Below are 21,773 nucleotides of genomic sequence, written 5' to 3'. Positions count from 1 at the left end.
TTTCTTCTTTGCTTCTTTCTGGTTCTCCTTCTTTTCTCCTTTTTCTAAATGTGAGCTTTTAGAAACCGACTACAAGACCAGAAGACACAACAGTCTGTCTTCTGATCTCTTCTCATCATATTCTGCTTTTATCTATATTACCCGCCTGGATGCATGCTCAGTCACCCTGTCATGTTTGACTTGCGACCCCAAGAAGTGTGGCCTGCCAGGTCCTCTGTCCATGGGGTTATCCCAGCAAGAACACTGCAGTGGGTTGCCATTTCCTCCTCCAGGGCATCTTCTTGACCCAGGAATTGAACCTGCATCTCTTGTGTCTCCTGAATTGGCAGGCAGATTCTTTACCACTGAGCCACTTGGGAAGCCCGTATTATCCACATTCATGGATGTAATGTGTTCAAACAGAGCTTTTCTCTTCCCTACTCAAATGCACACTCTCTCATTTACCCAATCTAATGAAATGGCACCACAGTGATTCAGCCAGCCGATCTCACATAAAGCTAGAGGCCATCCTTAACTTCCCTCTTTCTCCCACAGCCAACACGCAAGCCAACAATTCCATTTGTTCTACCTGCAATATATGTTCTAAGTCTAACCATTTCTCACTTTCCCCATTTCGTTAATATCTTCAGCATTAATACTGCAATAACATTAGGCAAGAAATAAAACCCACACCTGTATTCTTGCCTGGAGAATCTCCATGGACAGAGGATCCTGAAGGGCTACAATCCATGGGGTTGCAGAGAGTCAGACATGACTGAGTGACTAAGCACAGCAAAAGGCATCCAAATTGGAAAGAAGGAAGTAAAATTATGTCTGTTCATAGATGATATAATCCTACACGCAGAAAATATTAAAGACTGCACATGCACAGAGACCTGACAGAACTAATAAAAAAAGTTTGCAAAATGGCAGGATACACAAAAATCAATTGCATTCCTATGCACTAACAGTGATCAATCCAACAAGGAAATTTCATTTATAATAGCATCAGAAAATCCCCATAGGAATCAACTTAACCAAGGAGGTTAAAGATTTGTACATTGAAAATAAAACATGGCTGAAAAATATGAAAGACATAAATAAGTGGAAAGATATCTCATGTTCATGAATTGGAAGGCTTCATATTATTAGTATACTCCCCAAACTGATCTACAGATTCAGCACAATCCCTATCAACGGTGCTTTTTAGAGAAACAGAAAAAATCCATCCTAAAATTCATGCTGTGAAAAAAATTCCCTGAAAATTCCAACAGCAAACAAAACCTGATTGCACAACTAAAGCTAAACTAAAATAATTTTAATTAAGCTAATTTATTTTGCAAGATGAACTTAACCTGAGTAAAATTGTTTTGACAAACTTCCCAAAAGCAAATTGTAAACTGGAGTCTTTTGGATCTGGAAGCAAGTTGAGATTTTGTAGAAGGCCCCTAGAACATCACAAAAGATTTATCTTGTCTTTTAAAGGAGATAAGTTAAACTGATTAGGTTTCTTTAATATGTTATATTAAGCTTTATGTTGTATTTGTATAGTTACATGCTATGTGTTCTAGGAGAAGGGGGCAACAGAGGATGAGATGGCTGGATGGCATCATAGATGCAATGGACATGAGTATGAGCAAACTCCAGGAGATAGTGAAGGACAGGGAAGCCTGATGAGCAATGGATGGAGGTTCATGATGTTGTACAGGAGACAGGGATCAAGATCATCCCCAAGAAAAAGAAATGCAAAAAAGCAAAATGGTTGTCTGAGGAAGCCTTACAACTAGCTGAGAAAAGAAGAGAAGCAAAAAGCAAAGGAGAAAAGGAAACATATACCCATTTGAATGCAGAGTTCCAAAGAATAGCAAGGAGAGATAAGAAAGCCTTCCTCAGTGATCAGTGCAAAGAAATAGAGGAAAACAACAGAATGGGAAAGACTAGAGATCTCTTCAAGAAAATTGGAGATACCAAGGGAACATTTCATGCAAAGATGGGCTCAATAAAGGACAGATGGTATGGACCTAACAGAAGCAGAAGATATTAAGAAGAGGTGGCAAGAATACACAGAACTATACAAAAAAGATCTTCATGACCCAGATAAATGACGGCGTGATCAGTCACCTAGAGCCAGACATCCCGGAATGTGAAGTCAAGTGGGCCTCAGGAAGCATCACTATGAACAAAGCTAGTGGAGGTGATGGAATTCCAGTTGAGCTCTTTCAAATCCTGAAAGATGATGCTGTGAAAGTGCTGCACTCAATATGCCAGCAAATTTGGAAAACTCAGCAGTGGCCACAGGACTGGAAAAGGTCAGTTTTCATTCCAATCCCAAAGAAAGGCAATGCCAAAGAATGCTCAAACTACCGCACAATTGCACTCATCTTACATGCTGGCAAAGTACTACTCAAAATTCTCCAAGCCAGGCTTCAGCAATACGTGAACCATGAACTTCCTGATGTTCAAGCTGGGTTTAGAAAAGGCAGAGAAATCAGAGATCAAATTGCCAACATCTGCTGGATCATTGAAAAAGCAAGAGAATTCCAGAAAAACACCTATTTCTGCTTTATTGATATGCCAAAGCCTTTACTGTGGGGATCACAAGAAACTGTGGAAAATTCTGAAAGAGATGGGAATACCAGACCACCTGACCTGCCTTTTGAGAAATCTATATGCAGGTCATGGAACAACAGACTGGATCCAAATAGAAAAAGGAGTATGTCAAGCCTGTATATTGTCATCCTGCTTATTTAACTTATATGCAGAATACACCATGAGAAACGCTGGGCTGGAAGAAGCACAAGCTGGAATCAAGATTGCCGGAAGAAATATCAATAACCTCAGCTATGCAGATGACACCACCCCTATGGCAAAAAGTGAAGAAGAACTAAAGAGCTTCTTGATGAAAATGAAAGTGGAGAGTGAAAAAGTTGGCTTAAAGCTCAACATTCAGAAAACGAAGATCATGGCATCTGGTCCATCACTTCATGGGAAATAGATGGGGAAACAGTGGAAACAGTGGCAGATTTTATTTTTGGGGGCTCCAAAATCACTGCAGATGGTGACTGCAGCCATGAAATTAAAAGACCTTTACTCCTTGAAAGAAAAGCTATGACCAACCTAGATAGCATATTTAAAAGCAAAGACATTACTTTGCCAACAAAGGTCTGTCTAGTCAAGGCTATGGTTTTCCCAGTAGTCATGTATAGATGTGAGAGTTGGACTATAAAGAAAGCTGAGCGCCAAAGAATTGATGGGTTTGAACTGTGGTGTTAGAGAAGACTCTTGAGAGTCCCTTGGACTTCTAGGAGATTCAACCTTTCCATTCTAAAGGAATTCAGTCCTGAATAGTCATTGGAAGGACTAATGTTGAAGCTGAAACTCCAGTACTTTGGCCACCTGATGTGAAGAACTGACTCATTTGAAAAGACCCTGATGCTGAGAAAGATTGAAGGCCGGAGGAGAAGGGGACGACAGAGAATGAGATAGTTGGATGGCATCACCAACTCAATGGACATGAGTTTGCATAAACTCTGGGAGTTGGTGATGGACAGGGAGGCCTGGCCTGCTGCAATCCATGGGGTCGCAAAGAGTCGGACACGACTGAGCGACTGAACTGAACTGAGGGAAGCCTGGCATGCTGCAGTCCGTGGGGTCACAAAAAGTTGGACATGACTGAGCAACTAAACAACATGTTCTAGAAATTAAAAAATAGAAAATTCCTAAAATTCTGATATAATTGTCAACTACAAATTGGCACTTACCAATTGCCAATGACCGAACAACAGAGGCATTTGCCATCTGCTGTGGAGATTGAACCTCATGCTGCCATAGCTGTTGACCTGCAACACCCACGGAGGGAGTTCAGGGTGGAGTGAGGCACTCTGTGCTCCAGGGAATCTGGTGGGACAGGACTTTAGATAGTTGGATGTTTTTAGGAACAGATTTTATGGTCTCAATCCTTGCATCTCCTCATAGCTAGAGAAGCACTAAATCCCTTCATGGTGACACCAGATCCTCATGACTAACAAAAACCCTTTTGTAAAATGAGTGCTTCATCGTATTGAATGCACTTCACCAAAACCTTATATATTGACCTTCCCCCACTGCAGCTTTGGAGCAGCTTTCTGAGATGCTGCCTCCTGGGCTGCAGTCCTCATTTTGCCCCAAATAAAACTTAACTCACAACTCTCAAGTTGTACATCTTTTTTTTGGTCGACATAATGTTATCAGTCATAATGTTTAAATGTATGTCACAGAAATAACTAAATTTATTTGTCAATTGCTATTTTTTGTGTGTGTCTGTTTGTGGCCTTTCACTCGATCTATAATCATGGCTGTTTTTTAGTCTTTTGTCATTTCTCGATGGTTATTGCTTTACCCTGATGCTTTTGCAAAAGTGTTCTTGCAAAATTGCTTCAAAGATATTGCAAAATATCCTTGAAGAAATTCACAGAGAAGACCCTGATAAGTACTTTAGAATGAGGTTTTCTGATAACTTGAAGATCATAATAATAAACAAAGTAAGAATTTCTAAAACTCTGATGGAAAACTGATGAATTTATAAAACTGCTAATAACAGATCAAGATAAATAATAATTAATTGCTGCTGCTGCTGCTGCTAAGTCGCTTCAGTCGTGTCCGACTCTGTGCGACCCCAGAGACAGCAGCCCACCAGGCTCCCCTATCCCTGGGATTCTCCAAGCCAGAATTAATTACAGGCTACTAAATGAACTGATGAGGATGACTATAATTTTTATGACTTCATATAAAACACTGCTGCTTCTTTTATGTTTTACTTCTGGGACTCAGAGTACTCCCTTTTCTCCTCTCTTTAAAGTAATCTATCAATAACTTATGACAATTTGGTAAAGGGTATCTTTGCAACAAAAGTTAGCACACTTGCATTTTTCTCCTTACCTGATCCTTCCAGAATTTTGAATTTTTTATTAAAGATTTTTATTTTTCATGACAATGTTTGTATTTGTCTATGCTCAATAGAAATCTAATCTTACTGTTGGTCATGTCCAGCCCTTTTGCAACCCCATGGACTGTAGCCTGGAGAAGGCAGTGGTACCCCACTCCAGTACTCTGGCCTGGAAAATCCCATGGATGGAGGAGCCTGGTGGGCTGCAGTCCATGGGGTCGCTAAGAGCCGGACACGACTGACAGACTGCACTTTCACTTTTCACTTTTCACTTTCATGCATTGGAGAAGGAAATGGCAACCCACTCCAGTGTTCTTGCCTGGAGAATCCCAGGGACGGGGGAGCCTGGTGGGCTGCCGTCTACGGGGTCGCACAGAGTCAGACACAACTGAGGCGACTTAGCAGCAGCAGCAGGACTGTAGCCTGCCAGGCTGCTCTGTCCATGGGACTTCCCAGGCAAGAATACATTTCGATATTTGGCAAAACTAATACAATATTGTAAAGTTTAAAAAAAAAAAAAAAAAAAAAAAAAGAATACTGGAGTGGGTTGCCATGTCCTTCTCCAGGATATCTTCATGGATTGGGTATCGAACACAAGTCTCCTGAATAGGCAAGCAAATTCTTTATCATTGAGCCAGGGCACAATTGGACAATTGTGACTTGCTTGACTTCTTAGCTTTGAGAGGTTTTTTTTTTCCCCATCTTTGCTTTTATTTATTTATTTTGAGAGTCTTTCGAAAGTTCAAGCTGCAATTCCTGACTAAAGTTATAGCAGAGATTTAAAATAATATAGTCAATCACTATTCGTGCTGCACTTATATGAATAATCAGGCCAAGTTAATTGAAACTAAGCTTAATTTGCAAACAAATTCATCTTACTGTAATCAGCTGTGATTTAAAAAAGAGCGAAAGATTATATAGAGAAAAAATTGTATTTTATTAATATACCTTTTTGGATATCAGATTCTAGTGCTGTCATCTTTAAGGTTTTGTTTTCTACCTATTCACCGGAATGAAAACTGAATTCTTCTAGTTTCCTCCAATATTTGGCTGCTGCTGCCACTGCTAAGCGCTTCAGTCGTGTCCGACTCTGTGCGATCCCATAGATGGAAACCAACCAGGCTCCCCCATCCCTGGGATTCTCCAGGCAATAGTACTGGAGTGGGCTGCCATTTCCTTCTCCAATATTTGGCTAGAACTTCCCAAATAAACATTTCTGATTTTTTCCCATTTTGACTTGTAAACAAAAACTGTCATTTTTCCCAAAGTCATGCAAGCCAAAGCTGGACAAGTTAAAATAAACTTCAGAGGAATCATCACAACAGCTCATGTGTGGTCCATTTTGTTCCTGTTGCTATGTGATCACTTAGAAAAATCACCCAAGATATTCACACTGCAAACCAGGGAAACCTATTGCTGCTGCTTGCCCGCCTTCCACCTGAAGAAGGGCAAACTCAACATCTGGAAATTTTCCCAACTGGCTGCTCTCCAAACTCAGAAACTGAATTTATAATTTGCTCAGAAATGGAATTTATAATTTTATATTAACCTTTATTTTTCTTTTGTTTCCATGGAAACTACTCTCATTAAATTACCTGGTTGCTCACACTCTGTGCTGTATGCTCAGTCCCTTTAGTCGTGTCCAACTCTTTGTGGCCTCATGGACTGTAGCCTGCCAGGCTCCACTGTCCATGGGATTCTCCAGGCAAGACTATTGGAGTAGGCTGCAATAGCTCCTTCTCCAGGGGATTTTTCCGACCCAGGGATTGAACCCACATCTCCTGCAAGTCTCCCTCATTGTACGTGGATTCTTTACTGCTGGGCCAGTGGGGAAGCCCAGCTTACATCCTATAGAAGCTTAATCTTAGTGGAAACCCACCTTCAATACCATCTCTTGAATTACAACATCCTCATGTTCATCTTGCAACCATGAGAATATGAGGATATGTGTTTGCTATTACCTCATGCTGAGTCCATGCAAATAAGTTTAAAAATTTAAACCCAATTACATGTTATCCAAAAAATTGTAAATAGACTTAGAGGTAAAACTTGCATCTGATTATAACCCATTTGAATTATTTAATTGCTTAAATCTTGTCTCCTGGGGAATCTCTGCTTCAGGAAACTTTCCAATCCTTGGCTATTAGTTTCCTTGTGGTTATCATATTAACTTCCTGAGGACATTGCATTCTCTTGAGGATTTTTAAAGCCTGTCAGAGCCGCTCTCATGCAAAGTGGTATCCATCACAATCAGACAACCGGGTGAAATCAACAATAACCTCATAAATAATGAAGATGATGACCACATGGCCCTTTGGCCTTATGATTCAACTAATGGACACAGCGAATATGCTATTCTTTGGCCCGACTATCCGCCAACAGTAGGTAAATGAGAGTAATGCTATATCAGTTGGTGATACTCTCAGCCTGCTGAAAGAATGACGAAAAGGACCATAAAAAAGGCTAAGCATGGGAGAATTGAAGCTTTTGACTGTGTGCAGAAGAAGACTCTTGAGAATCCTTTGGATAACAAGGAAATCAAATCAGTCGATCCTAAAGGAACTCAACCCTGAATATAAATTGGAAGACTGATGCTTAAGTTGAAGTTCCAATACTTTGGCCACCTGATGTGAAGAGCAGACTCACTGGAAAAGGCCCTGATGCTGGGAAAGATTGAGGGCAGGAGGAGAAGGGGACAACAGAGGCTGAGATGGTTGGATGGCATCACCAACTCAATGGACATGAGTTTGAGCAAACTTTGGGAGATGGTGAAGGACAGGGAAGCCTGGTGTGCTGCAGTCCATGGGATTGCCAAGAGCTGGACACGATTTAGTGACTAAACAACAATTAAAATAAAAAATAAATGGAGACCAGCCTTGAAAAACAAAACCAGTTTAGTTATATAAAGCTTAATTTCATTTACTGGCAAGACTAACACTGCTAGGGCCATTTCTTGCTTATGCCTCTGGAAATCATAAGTAAAACTTGAACTATTTCCCAAGACTGGTATGAGTCAATTACTGAAAATTCTAATATTTTAACCAATCACTGTGAAAAATGAAACAATCACCGTGAAGAATGAGCAGTTACTACTTTCTCCCTATAGAAGCTACTTTATAACAATATACTTTTGGGCCTCATTCCAGGTTTTGATTTGAATCCTCCCAGTCTGTAGTATCTTTTCAATATGTGCACAATAAACTTTTACTAATTACTACTTCAGGGATTCATTGGCTTTGCTTCAGCTATTCCTGAATGTTCAAAATGGAGAATTTAAAGGGACCCCTAAAGAGCCAAAACAATGTTTAAAAAGGAGAAAAAAGTTGGAGGTCAAACATTTCCTGATTTCAAAACTTACTACAAAACTACAATAATAAAAAAAATGTTTAGGGTTAGCATAAAGACAGATATATTGCTTACTGGTGCAGCTTAGAGAGCTGAGAAACAATCATTTTTTGACAAGATTGCCAAGACCACAGTTAGGCCTGTGGACACTCCAGCCTTCATGTCTGTTTCACTGCCCCTGCAAACAGCCACTCTTGGCCGCCCTAGGCCACAGAGGTACACAAGATGTATGCTCCAATGCATCCAGGGAAAAGCGCACACAGCCCGTGGGAATATTTGACTGCGGGATTCTCAGGAAGGGGGCCGAGGGGATGGGCACATCCTTTAGCCCCACAGACTCCCAGCCCCCTTCTGACAGAAAGGGCTGGGAGAGGTCCAGAGCGGGGTGGATCGAAGCCTGACACCCAGGGCAGTGTCTCTCCATGCCCGAGGCTACAAGCAGTTCGGCCCTCAAGGTCCCACTTCAGCCTTTCCTTCTGGTCACATGTCCTGTTAAGGAGCCCTCTTGCTCCTTACCCACACTCCAGTCAAACTGAACTATTTGTTCATCTCCCAAAATAAAAAGCACTATTTTCAGGCTTCAGAGGAGTGCAAAATGGTAAGGAGTTTATTGTGTTGGGTAAAAATAAATAACAAATCCTTCCTTGAACTGTAAGAAGGCTTTGGTTGTTTTGCTTGTTTATAGTTTATTTGCTGGAACTATAATAGATCTGGGGAAAAAAAAAAAGATCATGATCCATATGAGGAAACAGAGGCTCAGACCTGCTGAACCCTTCACTTCCTCCCCAGTCCCTGCACACAGCTAGTAAATATTCCAGAGCAAGGGTCTGAAAAGCTGCTAAGAGTCCATGATGCCTGCTTCCCCTTCTGACCTCTGTTGACCTAGAGGCCGTAGGAAAGACAAGCTATTTCTGGATACATGCTCATCCTTGGATTCCTCCGTCCTGGAAACCAGTCAATTCAGTACTCAGCCCCAGTCTCTCCCAGCCCTGGTCTTGACCTTCCTCATCCATTCTGTAGCTCCCCCAAAATGACAAAAATATTGAGACTTACATAGTACATAGTGGTACATGGTGTTAGTTGCTCAGTCATGTCCGACTGTGTGACCCCAAGGACTGTAGCCCGCCAGGTCCTCTGTCCATGGGATTTTCCAGGCAAGAATACAGGAGTTGTTGTCATTTCCTTCTCTAGGGGATCTTCCCAACCCAGGGATCGAACCCAAGTCTCCCACATTGCAAGCAGACTCTTTACCATCTGAGCCACCAGGGAAGACTTAAGGCAATGAAAATAAGTCTTCCTTGAGAGCTCTGGGCTGCTGCTACAAAGATGGAGAGGGAGGAGGCTCTTGGATCTATTGCCTGAATGTCCCATTGCTCTCTGGCCATGACTGTGGCCAGGACAGTGCGGTGGTCTGATCTTCACACTGAAGAACTGAGTATGAGGGCAGGCAGTTCTCTGTGCTGCTTCTTCGTGGAGCTGTGGAGAGGGGCTGAGGCCAAGCCTGTTGCTCTGAAAATAAGATTCTTCCTGAGCCTATGACTCTATTTCTAATATTTAATTAACTCACGTGGAAATTCACAGTGTACAAATACTACAACATTACTGTTCTTACTCTTAGGGGAAAAAAAAAGCTTGAAAAAATAATTCTATAATTGACCACTATAGATTTTCATTCCTTTCCCCTAAAGTCCAATAGATTGACTAATTTTGTTGTTCAGTCACTAAGTCATGTCTGACTCTTGCCACCCCATGGACTGCAGCACACCAGGCTTCCCTGTTGTTCACTATCTCCTGGAGTTTGCTCAAACTCAGGTCCATCAAGTTGGTGATGTCATCCAACCATCTCATCCTCTGTCATCCCTTTCTCCTCCTGCCTTCAATCTTTCCCAGTATAGGGGTCTTTCCCAGAGTCAGTTCTTAGAATTAGGTGGCCAAGGTATTGGAGTTTCAGCTTCATCAGCAATCCTTCCAATGAATATTCAGGATTGATTTCCTTTAGGGTTTACTGATTTGATCTCCTTGCTGTCCGAGGGACTCTCAAGAGTCTTGACTAATGTACATCTCATTAAAATGAAGTTAAAAGAAAATTCAACCCTCTACTTCCAGAGCTAGCTCTGCATGCCAGGTTTTCAAGGAGCAGAACAAGACTCTTTTTAAAGAATGATACGGAGAGAAAAGTTTCTTCTTCATTTTTTTCCTCCCTATCTCAACATGTTAACCTCAGGGAAAGGAGAAATCTCTTCAAGATTTTATTTTTAGAATAGCCTAGGATTTCGAATAGCTATATAGACAGGATGAAAGGTACCCATTATAAACTCTTTCTTTGTACAACTTGATCTGAAGACACAAAGAAATAAAATCTCATTTTAATCAGATTTGCCAGGATGAAAAAATGAAATTGTTTGCAGTAGACAGGGAAAAAGTCCATGGCTTTAAAGAGAAGATAACCCTTAGACAGCAGAGAAATGAATCAACACATTTTTCAACTTGTTACTCCTGATGACCTTGAGAAATAAATAGCAACAACAAAAATGGCAACATGTTCAATATACACAGTGCACAGAGAACTTCTCTGGAACTCTAAAGAGCCCGAAGGAGTCATCAATGATGAGAATCTAATTTTGAAGGAGATCTTTAAGTTTATTCCTGGATGACAAAGTGAGCTAAGGAGAAATGGGGCCAATTTCTTGCTGGTTACACTAAAACACTAGTCACAGGTTCTTGACTCAGACTTTTAGACATAGGCTTGGCTCAGTTGGTAAAGAATCTGCCTGAGTTTGATCCCTGGGTCTGGAAGATATCCTGGAGATGGAAATGGCAATCCACTCCAGTCTTCTTGCCTGGAGAACCCCATAGACAGAGGAGCCCAGCAGGCTACAGTCTATGGGGATCACAAAAGAGTCGGACACAAGCGATCAACTAAATCACCACCACCACCACCACCAAGCTTGACTCTGGCATGCATGTTCTCACAAACACAAATCTGGGATTTCCAAATAATCAGAACCAGAGAGAGTAGCTTATTTTCAGAACACAAGGAAGAAGTAAACAGGAATCATGTTTCTATTTCGGTCATTTGTTTTTGTTCAGTCTAAGTTGTGTCCAACTCTTTTTGACCCCACTGACTGCAGCACACCAGGCTTCCCTGTCCTTCACTATCTCCTGGAGTTTGCACAAACTCATGTCCATTGAGTCGGTGATGCCAATCAACCATCGCATCCTCTGTCACCCTCTTCTCCTCCCACCTTCAATCTTTTCCCCGCACCAGGTGGTCATTTCCAATGAGTCAGCTCTTTGCACCATGTATTGGCCAAAGTATTGGAGCTTCAGCATCAGTCCTTCCAGTGAATATTCTGGGTTGACCTCGTTTAGGATTGACTGTTTGATTTCCTTGCTGCCCAAGGGACTCTCAAGAGTCTTCTCCAATACCACAGCTCAAAAGCATCAATTCTTCAGCACTCAGACTTCTTTATGATCCAACTTTCACATCTATACATGACTGCTGGGGAAAAAAAAAGCTTTGACTATACACATCTTTGTTAGCAAAGTGATGTCTCTGTTTTTAATATGCTGTCTAGTTTTGTCATAGCTTTTTTCCAAGGAGCAAGCGTCTTTTAATTTCATTGCTGCAGTCACCATCCTCAGTGATTTTGGAGCCCAAGAAAATAAAATTTGTCATTGTTTCCACTTTTTCCCCATCTATTTGCCATGAAGTGATGGGACCAGATGCCATGATCTTTGTTTTTTCAATGTTGAGTTTTAAGCCAGCTTTTTCACTCTCCTCTTTCACCCTCAAAAAGAGGCTCTTTAATTCCTCTTTGTTTTCTGCAATTAAAGTGGTATCGTCTACATATCATATTTCTCCCGACAATCTTGATTTCAGCTTGTAAGTCATTCAGTCTACCATTTCTCATGATGTACTCTGCATAGAAGTCCAGTAAGCAGGGTGACAATATACAGCCTTGATGTGTTCCTTTCCCAATTTGGAACCAGTCCGTGTTCCACATCCATTTCTAACTGTTACATCTTGACCTGCATCCAGGTTACTCATGAGACAGGTAAGGTGGTCTGGTATTCCCATCTCTTGAAGAATTTTCCACAGTTTGTTGTCATCCACACAGTCAAAGGGTTTAGCATAGTTAATGAAGCAGAAGTTTTTCTGGAATTCCCTTGTTTTTTCTATGTTGCCAATTTGATCTCTGGTTTCTATGCCTTTTCTCAGTCCAACTTAGGTAATTAGCAAAGGGAAAAAAATGAAAGCAAAACTTGAAAACTCATGCAATTTAGAAAACAACAAACTCCATGTGCAGTTGGACTCATTCCGTGATAAGAGAAAAGAATTAGCCAGTGTAGTGGACTGAACGGTGCCACCAAAAACGTAACATCCTAACCCCAGAATCTGTACATGTTTTGGAGAGATGTTCTAAATTTATTCTGAATCAGATTAAATTATGTTCAGTATGGCTCAGTTCTTTGCAAATCAGAAGTCTTGGATATGTGTTAAAACACTTAACTGGTTTTGATGTTTATTCCTTAGTTATACCTGATACTCATCAGTTTAATTCTACAAAAGGCAAGGCTGGTGTGCTTTACTGTGATGCGATGTGTGGTGAGGAGACCCTGAGCCAGCAATTGGCGAGTGAGGAATCCACAGAAAGCCTTTAGGACATCCTTCCTCCCAGGCCATCTCTTGAGTGCCCACTCTTCAGGCATCCCTTGATGTTGAAGTAGAACAAAATCTACAACCAGAGTTTAATATTGCAGTGACTGGGCTTGTCCCAGTAACTTAAAATTTAAAAAACAAAAGCAGCAAAAAGTAAGCATACTGACAGTTAGAGTACTTCATCCTTGGGACTTCCCTGGTGGTCTGGTGGTTAAGACTTCCACTGAAGGGGGTGCAGATTCAATCCCTGGTCGGGGAACTAAGATCCCATATGCCACACGACACGGCCAGAAAGTTCAAGTTCTTCATCCTCTCCAGTGTGGCTTCTCTGATGTTCAGAAAGATCACCTAATACTGCCTTCTATGGCAAAAGTTGTGACTGATATAAGGATCCCAAGAGGAGGAATCACTCCTGGATTACTCAGGTGGGCTCAAAATGCAATCACAGGGATTGTTGTAACAGAGGGGCCGAGGGACTTCTGACAGAACCCCACAGGGGAGAAGGGCCCCTGAAGTGGACAGAGTGGATCCGCTGTCCTTGATTCTAACGGGAAGCCACAGAAGCTGGAAAAAACAAGGAAGGATTCCCCTGGAACCTCCGGAGGGTGCTTTCCCAACACCTTGATGTCAGAAAACTGGTTCCGGAAGTGTGAGAGAATAAATTTTTTGTTGTTTTAAGCCAAGCTAATGGCAACTTGTACGACAGTCTTAGGGAGCTCATACACCTACCTTCTCCAACCTCGAGGACCTAAAATTCAGGAAGAAAGTGGTCAGTTGCCATGAACCATCCAAAGGTTTAATCCATAGAGGACTTAGTTTTTATTAAGATAAAAATTCTCTTATTTTAATATTTTGATTTTCAGTCTTTCTTGATTAATCCTCCCTTCAGAGACACAACTTTGCTTTCGAAAGAGGGCTGGCTCCGTGGAGAGATGCTGAGGCTGGAGGGAGCATTGTGTGCTGTGCTAAGTCACTCAGTCATGTCCCACTCTTAGCAACCCCATGGACTGTAGCCCTCCAGGCTCCTCTGTCCACAGGATTCTCCAGGCAAGAATACTGGAGTGTGTTGCCACACCCTCCTCTAGGGGATCTTCCTCGCCCAGGGATTGAACCCGAGTCTCTTGGGTCTCCTGCATGTCTCTTGTGTCTCCAGGCAGGTTCTTTACCATGAGCACCACTTCGGAAGCCTGACATGAACATTAACAGCCACTATAGTCCAGCCAATCAGAGAGCAGGAAGAAGGAGATGGAGGAGAACCATGCTGCTGGCCAGTCACGTGACACATTACAGCGCCCCCTCCCCACCCCCAACACATACACACTTATCCCATTGCAAAATACTTTTTTTTTTTAAAATTATTTATTCATCTTTAACTGTGCTAGGTCTTTCTCGCTGCACTGTTCTCTAGTTGCCGGGAGCAGGGGGTTACCCTCCAGCCGCACTTCAGGGGCTTCTCATTGCTGTGGCTTCTCTTGTTGCGGAGCACAGGCTCTAGGGCACAGGCTCAGGACTTGTGGAGCACAGGCTGTGCTGCTGTGAGGCATGTGGGATCTTCCCAGGGTAGGGATCAAGCCCATGTCTCCTGCACCTGCAGGCAGATTCTCTACTATTGAGCCACCAGGGAAACCCTGCAAAGTGCTTTTTAAAAAAACGTTGAGCAAATTGGTGATGCGTTGCTGAGTTGAGAAGTCTAACAGGAGGTTAATTTTCCTTGCAGAACATTGCATGGTAATGAGTCAGGAGACTCCAGGTCTAGACATCAAGGGGCCCAGCTGACAGTCTTGGCAAAGAAGCAAGTTCGTTTCCCTCAGTATGATGTGTACAATCGAGTTTACGCAGAGGTTTCTTTGTGAAGGGGGTAAACAGTGGAGCCTGGCAGGCTACAGTCTATGGGGTCGCAAAGAGTCAGACACGTCTGAGCGAAGATGGAGAAGCCCTCCTACTCTTCATTCCCTTATCAGACCCCCTTCCCCTCCTTTTCAGGCCCCCCTCTCTGAGCCCCTGAAAATCTCTTGCTGCCGATCCTGGACCTTTTAGAGGAAACAAAGTAGCTTTTGATAAATTAGGGCCTAAGAATATATTAGAACATAACAACATTCTGGAAAAAGCCCATAGAATTAGAGCCTAAACAAAACACACATACAGAAGAGAATCTAAACTCACTTGTTTAGTTTCAAATTTGGATTTGCTCATTGTTGCCTTCTGGTTTCCTTTCAATCCCAACCATGACATCATGAGCCCAGCCTGACCAGCTCTCAAGTCTCTCTCCCTGCCCTGTGTGACTTCCGTCCTGGCAACTGGCTGCCTTCTTCATTCCCATCGGCTGAGGTGACAGATAGCTAGATAAGAACCCTGAAAAGAGAGTCAAGAGATAGTCTGGTCCAATGTCTTCAGGCTCTGTTGTGTGGTTTTGGAAACACACTGGAACTCCTCCATGGGGCAAGGGGAAGAAATTGAGGATACAAAGGCAAATATGACCAGTTACTACTGAACACAAGGATTTCTAGGATAAACTTAGTCTCCTTCCACAAATACCAGTCCTACGACTACTAGTAGTAATGTCAGCCGCTCATTTGTGTCTGACTCTTTGTGATCCCAAGGATGGTAACCCGCCAGGGTCCTCTGTCCATGGGATTTCCCAGGGAAAGGATACTGGAGTGGGTAACCATTCCCTTCTCCAAGGGATCTTCCCAACCCAGGGGTCAAACCCAGGTCTCCTGCACTGTAGGCAGAATCTTTGCCGGGTGAGCCACCAGGGAACCCCACCATCAATCATTCTAAAAAGCCCCCAAACACAGCATTTTCCTGCACTGCCTTCTGGATATTTTACTCTGTTGTTTGCTCCTTTGTCACTTCCCGTGTTTGACATACATTTTCATTCCACTTTTCCCTCACCATACACTTTAACAGATCTTCCCATGGCAGTATACACATTTTAATGACTGAACTCATCAACAAGAGGCACTACAGCTGGGAGAATTAACTGTCTTCATTGTTATCTGTTTTCCCCTGATGCATGAAGCTTTTCACAAATTTGGGGTGACAGACCGCTGTGGATGGCTCTGGGTTAGTTTCAGTAACAGAATGTAAGGAGGGAGTTCGTAAACATTAAGCTCAATAGAGCAGATAATGGAAACACTCTTGAAATAAATGACAAATGAGCTATCAGAAAATCCTAGAAAATGTTCTGTTCTCCACATTCCCTGAGTTGAATCTGAGGCCAGGGTTTTAAGAACTACTGATATAGGTGGCTGGGGGAGTGGAGTCTCCCCTGATACGATATCCCAAGTCCAAGAGCCCGGGGATGTGAAAAACCCTACTTCTTTCCAACTCTGGGCAGAGCGCATGCGCTGCAGGGGCGTGGTGTTGCCGGAATTCCGTGTTGCTTGGCGGGCTCAGACCTTGCACGCGCGCTGACATTTAGACAGTGGTGCTGGCCTGATGGCGCAGTGGGCCTGCTGTCTGTTCTCCTTTCCCATCTGTAGATGGAAGAATGACCCAGCTTGAGCAGAACGCCTCAGGGACATCGGAGAAACAGAGGCATGGGGCCGACTGGGGGCAAGGACAGGAGAGGAGGAGATGGGTTGGAAACAAACTCACCCCAGATGAAGAGCTGGGAGCCAGACCGCTTCACTTGGTCCCTCTGCTCCAGAGGCTCTGGAGCCAGCTGGGTAACCCAGGGCCTGGGCCTGTTGACTCACAGCTGTGTTCCTGTCTCTCCCCTGTTCTTGCTCTTAGTGGGGCATGGAACTAGCGGAAGAAAGGGAGGAAAAAGCTATGGTATTTATTCTCATCTGCTCCTCATGTGACATTTCTTTCTTTTTTTTTGGCAGTGCTGCATGGCATGCCAGGGGTTGAACCCAACCCCCCTGCAGTGGAAGTGCAGAGTCTTAACCACTGGACCACCAGGAAAGTCCCTCAGGCAGCTTTTCTGATGGCAGCTGTGTCTCCACTGTGGCTCCAGCTTCTGCCCACCCCACCACCTGCCATGGGTCCAACTTTTGCTGGGTGACCCCTGAGCTTGGGGAAGGCCATGTTTGCCCTCTGTCCATGTAGCCCATAATGGTCACATGGGCTGTTAGTCTCAGTTACCCTAGTCTGTCTTTTCCTCTTTTGGTCTCTCAGCTCTTGCATCACCTGAGCAAACCTTTCCTGTTTGTTTTTTTTTTTTTAATTTGGTTGTCCCACATGGCATGTGGGATCTTAGTTCTCTGACCAGGGACTGAACCCCAGGCCCACAGCAGTGAAAGTGTGGAGTCCTACCCATTGGACTGCTAGAGAAGTCCCCAAACCTTCCCTGTTTTAAATATTCAGAATGGCTTCTGTGTTTCTGGTTAGTCTTTGGTGACTGTGTCACCAAGGTCCAGATAAGCTGAGGGAGGGGCTTCCCTAACGAGCTCCTCATCTTTGAGGGCTGTGTTCACCACACTCACTTCTCCAGCAGTCAGCTGCTGGCCACCCTTCACGTGCCAGGCCCGTGCCAGGCACTGCCACACACAGATTTCATGTAGTGATCTCAGTGACAGTGAAATACAGTCCTATCTCATAATCTAAATGATAAGGATCCTGCATTTCAGAAAAGTTGAGTAATCATGCATGCGTGCCAAGTCACTTCAGTCGTGTCCAACTCTTTGCAACCCCATGGTCTGTATGCCACCAGGCTCCACAGTACATGGGATTCTCCAAAGTAAGAATACTGGAGTGGGTTGCCATTCCCTTCTCCCGGGGATCTTCCCCATCCAGGGATGGAACCCGAGTCTGTTTTGTCTCCTGCATTGGCAGCCAGGTTCATTACCTCTAGCCTGGGAAGCCTGAGTAATCATGCATCCTCCTATCATTAGCAAATACTAACAATACCAACTGTAGTTCCTTTGGCTATGATAAACCCATCCTGCCCATATTAGGAAATTTCTGCTTACTAACAGAACCAATAGCTTCTCTTAGCCTTGCTGAGCGTTTATGTGACACTCACATTCACTGAGCACCATTGTTTCCTCAGTTAAGCAGGCTTCTGTGCGTCTTAACAGCTTGAGGATGTGAGCAGCAAGGGCCTCTTGGACAGGCTAAACTAAAATGAAACTGGGCATGTGCAACAGAATAGATGGGCAAAGAAAACAAAACAAAAAACATGTATCATGCATTTAAGTACCTAATGAGAGCTTCTCTGGTGGCTCAGTGGTAAAGAATCCAACTGCCAGTGCAGGAGACGGGTTCAATCCTTGATCAGGGAAAATCCCATGTGCTGCCAGCGACTAAGCTCATGTACCATAACTATTGAACCTGTGCTCTAGAGCCTGGGAACCTCAACTACTGAGCCCACATGTTCCAGCTGAAGCCCCTGTGCCTTGGGGTCTGTGCTGCACGACAGGAGAAGCCACTGTAGTGAGAACCAGAGCCCCCAAACTAGAGAAAAACCCACCCGGAAATGAAGATCCAGCACAGCCCTAAATAAATAAATAAAATTAATAAAGTATCTCAAGAGTACTTTGCAGTACTCTAATAGCTGGAAGCACTGAGGGCAGGAGGAGAAGGGGATGACAGAGGATGAGATGATTGGATGGCATCACCGACTCGATGGACATGGATTTGGGTAGACTCCGGGAGTTGGTGATGGACAGGGAGGCCTGGCGTGCTGCGGTTCATGGGGTCGCAGAGTCAGACACGACTGAGCGACTGAACTGAACTGAATAGCTGGAGACTTCAGAAATCTGCAAAGCCCGGGAAATTGTATTATTTCATCCAAGTCATTAGGAAGGTCCAAGTACCAAGCCCTTGGAACTGCCCAGACCAGCCAATTCACTTTGCTTCTCAGAGACAAGCCAGGAGGCTCCTGTTGATGACAAGCCAGGGTGCAATTAGAGGCTGCTTTCTGTGCTGGTGGGGAACAGGGAAGCTTGATGCTATGGAAGGAAAGGAGCCTGGGCTCCATCCTGGTGGTGTGCAGGGAGGTGGGTTTGGTAAAGGTGTGGGTGCTGCAGATAAACAGATGGGAAATGCTTCTCCACATAACAGTGGAGAAGGCATTCTTCTTGTTGCCTTTTTTTTTTTCTTGCCACACCACGAGGCTTGTGGGATCTTAGTTCCATGATCAGGGATTGAACTCAAGCCTTCAGCAGTGAGAGCATGGAGTCCTAACCATTGGACAACCAGGGAATTTGCCAGGGAAGGCATTCTGAATTTCTCACACTCTAGGGATGTCAGTGCTTACAAATTCTTTCTGCTGGTGCACATAGAAACACTCTTCTGTTTTGATCATGTATAGTAATTAGGAGCCTGGAAGGATGAAACCCCAGAAAACCTAGTAGTGTGTGTTAAAAACCAGCTTGATGTAAGGCTGATGTTTTTTTCTTTCTGTGTAAAGTGATAGAAAAGAAAAAAATGAGTTTCTTCTCATGAGCCAGAATTAGAACAGCCAAGGTGTCTCTCTAGCCCCACTGTCTCCTAAAGCATGGTTGTTTTTATTCAGTTGCTAAGTCCTGTCCAACTCTTTGCAACCCCATAGACTGTAGCACACCAGGCTCCCCTGTCCTTCACTATCCCCGAGTTTGCTCAAACTCATGTCCGTTGAGTCAGTGATGCCATCCAACCATCCCATCCATTGCCGCCCTCTTCTCCTCCTGTCCTCAATCTTTTCCAGCATTAGGGTCTTTTCCAGTGAGTCAGCTCAAAGTCTAGTAGTTCAGATAAGACACTTATAGAAAAATTATACTCCAAGTAGAATGTGAAAGTTCTGCAGAGGAGATGATTAAATTTAGACTCCTTAATGTTGAGTTATCTTCTAGGCAGGTATTATGGCTGATTTTATGTATCAACTTGGCTAAGTTATGGTGCTCAGTTGTTTAGTCAAACACCAGTCTGGATGTTGCTGTGATGGTGTTTTTTCAGATGAGATGAACAATTAAATCAGCAGACTTTGAGCAAAGCTAATCATCCTGTATCATGTCTGTGTGGGCCTCATCCTATTAGTTGAAGGCCTTGAGAGCAAAGACTAAGATTCCCCAGAGTAGGAGGAATTTTCAAGATGGCAACACAGAAACCCTGCCTAAGATTCCAGCCTACTGCCCTGGGGGATTTGGACTCAAGACTACAACATAATTCTTACTAGAATTCCCAGCCTACTAGACTGTTTAGTGGTTTTTCAATTTGACCCCACATTCATGTGAACCAGTACCTTAAAATAAACTTCTGCATGCCTGTGTCCTATTGGTTATGTTTCTCTGGAGAAAACTTGATAAGTACAACATATGACATAAATGTATGAGAAATAAGTAAGACTGATATACAAGGAAGACAGTAGGCTAAAAACTGCTCTCTCTGGGGAATACAAATTCAGAGCATTTTTGAAGCGAGGTAGGGGTATATGGGAAATGGATGGGGAAACAGTGGAAACAGTGACAGACTTTATTTTTTTGGGCTCCAAAATCACTGCAGATGGTGATTGCAGCCATGAAATTAAAAGATGCTTACTCCTTGGAAGGAAAGTTATGACCAACCTAGATAGCATATTGAAGAGCAGAGATATTACATTGACAACAAAGGTCAAAAAGTCAAGGCTATGGTTTTTCCAGTGGTCATGTATGGATGTGGGAGTTGGATTGTAAAGAAAACTGAGCGCCGAAGAATTGATGCTTTTGAACTGTGGTGTTAGAGAAGACTCTTGAGAGTCCCTTGGACTGCAAGAAGATCCAACCAGTCCATCCTAAAGGAGATCAATCCTGGGTGTTCATTGGAAGGACTGATGCTAAAGCTGAAACTCCAGTACTTTGGCCACCTCATATGAAGAGTTGACTCATTGGAAAAGACCCTGATGCTGGGAGGGATTGGGGGCAGGAGGAGAAGGGGACAACAGAGGATAAGATGGCTGGATGGCATCAGCGACTCAATGGACATGAGTTTGAGTGAACTCTGGGAGTTGGTGATGGCCAGGGAGGCCTGGCATGCTGTGATTCATGGGGTCACAAAGAGTCGGACACGACTGGGTGACTGAACTGAACTGAGGGGATGTATAATAACCAAGCAATCAATCCAACTCTCTGCAAGTTTCTGATTTGGGGCCTCTTCAATCTCAGTTCCACATTGCATTAAAGCTTGTCTTCCATGGGGACTCTCCTGGTAGTCCAGTGGCTAAGACTCCACACTTGCAATGAGGGGGACCTGGATTCGATCCCTCGTCAGGGAACAAGATCCCACATGCAGCAACTAAGACCAAGGGCAGGCAAATAAATAAAATTAAAAAACAAAACAAACAAACAAAAAAGAACTCAGACCTGCAGAGACTCTACAATTTCAAACAATCCTTTCAAGGAATTTACTTCACTGTCAACAGTGCATGCTAAGTTGCTTTGGTTGTGTCCGACACTTTGCAACCCTATGGACCATGGGCCTCCAGGCTCCTTGGTCCATGGGATTCTCCAGGTGAGAATACTGGAGTGGGTTGCCACTTCCTTCTCCAGGGGATCTTCTCCACCCAGGGATCAAACCCTCATCTCTTATGTCTCCTGCATTGGTGAGTGGATTCTTTACCTCTAGCACCGTCTGGGAAGCCTGGCAATGGTGTGTAAGGCTTTTGATTTACCGTTTGGCACTTCATTGAAGCTGCCTGACATTCTAACACCTGGGTTATGCCCTCTCCAACTACAGTATAAACTTCTAGAACCTGCCATTCTAAACACAGTGAAAGTGAAAGCGAAGTCACTCAGTCATGCCCGACTGTTTGCAATCTCATGGATAGTAGCCTGCACCAAGCTCCTCCATCCATGGGATTTTCAAGGCAAGAGTATTAGAGTGGGTTGCCATTTGCTTCTCCAGGGAATCTTCCCAACCCAGGGATCGAACCAAGGTCTCTCACATGGTAGACAGATG

This window comes from Bos grunniens, chromosome 12, assembly GCF_055505025.1.
Source record: "Bos grunniens cultivar Pamir isolate PY7600 chromosome 12, Bosgru_T2T1.0, whole genome shotgun sequence".
Classification (NCBI taxonomy): domain Eukaryota; kingdom Metazoa; phylum Chordata; class Mammalia; order Artiodactyla; family Bovidae; genus Bos; species Bos grunniens.
Note: the sequence above shows the minus strand (reverse complement) of the source record.